This window comes from Penaeus monodon, chromosome 12 (assembly GCF_015228065.2).
Source record: "Penaeus monodon isolate SGIC_2016 chromosome 12, NSTDA_Pmon_1, whole genome shotgun sequence".
In the NCBI taxonomy this organism is placed as follows: Eukaryota; Metazoa; Arthropoda; class Malacostraca; order Decapoda; family Penaeidae; genus Penaeus; species Penaeus monodon.
In genome coordinates this window covers 17474383-17476320 of record NC_051397.1, presented here as the reverse complement: position 1 = coordinate 17476320, position 1938 = coordinate 17474383, and positions in this window count along the sequence as shown.

Genomic DNA, 1938 nt, shown 5'->3' with positions numbered 1-1938 from the left:
GCGTTTTTTTAGGTAGGCAATCGAGGTGGTTCCTTGCCTAAGGGAAAACGCGCCGACCGGTGACTCGAACCCTCGAACTCGCTTGCCAAAGTGACAGTTTTTGAGTCCGATGCTCTAATCACTCGTCACCCACCGCGGCCTCATATATGTGTATATATGTTTATATATGTGTATGTGTATATGTGGGATGTGTGGATATGTGTGTGCGTACATGTATGTATGTGTGTTTTGTGTGGGGTGTGTGTGGTGTGTTTGTACATGTGTTTTGTGGGGGTGTGTGTGTGTGGGACATGTGTGTGTGTCATGTGTGTGTGTGTGTGTTGTTACATGTGTGTGTGTGTGGTGTGTACTGTGTGTGTGGGGGTGTGTGTGTGTTTTGTGTGTTGTGTATGCGTGTGTGGTATGTGTGTGTGTGTGTGTGTGGGGTGTTTTGTGTGTGTGTGTGTGTGTGTTGTGTGTCTGTGTGTATTGTGTGTTTCCCTGTGTGCGGGCATATGTTTTTATGCATGCGGTGATGGTGAGTTGAGTGAGTGAGTGAGTGAGTATGTTGGGGTATGTGTGTGGTGTGTGTGTGTATGTGTTGTGTGTTGTGTGTGTGTTCTTCTTTCTTTTAACGATAGGTTCTGTCTGAGCCGCCGTGGTCCAAGCATGTACTTAATTGTGTTTTAAAGTTTGTGATGCTCTTTGGGTGAGTACGTGGTAGGGTCCCCAGTTCCTTTTTTCCCCGGAGGTGCCGGTGTACCTTTTTAGGTAATTCATTTCTCTTTTATTTATCCGGGCTTTTTGGGCGCACTTGACTTGGGCTGGCTTGGCCACCCGTGGCTGGTAGGCAATCAAGGTGAAGGTTCCTTTGCCCAAGGAACAACGCCCGGGTGGTGACTTTTGAACCCTCGAATTCAGATTTCGTGTAACAGTCTTTAGTCCGACGCCTAACAGTCGGCCACCGGGCGGGCCTTGACGATTCTGGGCTTTCATGATTTTTTTCTTAGCATTTGAGCGGTGGTTTTTCCATTGCCTTCCGCCCGGTGTTTTTATCCATCACCATCCTTTTTACCCGGGACTGACTGGGCTGGCTTTTGGGCCCCCCCGTGGCTAGGGAGGGCAATGGGTGAAGTTCCTTGCCTAAGGGAAACAACCCCCGGCGGTCGGTGACTCGAACCCTTTAAATCAATTTTTCCGTCCCTGACAGTCTTTGTCCGACCCTCTAAAACCCTTCGGCCACCGCGGCCCCGTGTGTGGGGTATTTGTTGGGATGGGGGTGTTATTTTTTTCGTGAGTGAGTTGTGTGTGTGTGTGTGTGTGGGGTTGTTTGTTGTTGTGTTTTTGGGGTGTGTGTGTGTGTGTGTGTGTTGTTGGGTGTTTGTTGTATGTTTTGTGTGTTATATGTTTTGTCTTGTGTATATTGTGTCCATGCGGCGTGCATATGTAATGCATGCAGGTAATGAGTGGTGGTGTGTGTGGTGTGTGTGTTGTGTGTGTGTGTGTGTGCGTGCGTGGTGCGTGCGTCGTGCGTGCGGCGTGCGGCGTGCGTGCGTGTGTGTTTTTTGTGTGGTTTGTGTGTGTGGTTTGTGTGGGGTGCGTGCTGCGTGCTGCGTGCGTGTGTAGTTGTGTGGCGTATGTGTGCGTACTAGTTGCATGTAGTATGTGTGCATTGTGTATTTATACATATTTGTGTGTATGTGGTGTGTGGTGTGTGTTTGTGTGTGTGGTGTGGGGGTGTGTGTGTGTGTGTGTGTGGATGGGGTTTGTGTTGCTGTGTTGCTGTGTTGCATTTTTTGGGGGTGGCGGGGGGGGTGGGGTTTTCGTTGTTTTTGGTTGTTGTGGTGCGTGTGTGTGTGCGTTCGTGTGTTGTGGCGTGTGTGTGGGGGTGCGTGTGGGGGTTTGGTGGTGTGTGTGTGGTTTTGGGGTGTTGGGGTTTGGTTTGGGGTGTGGGTGTGT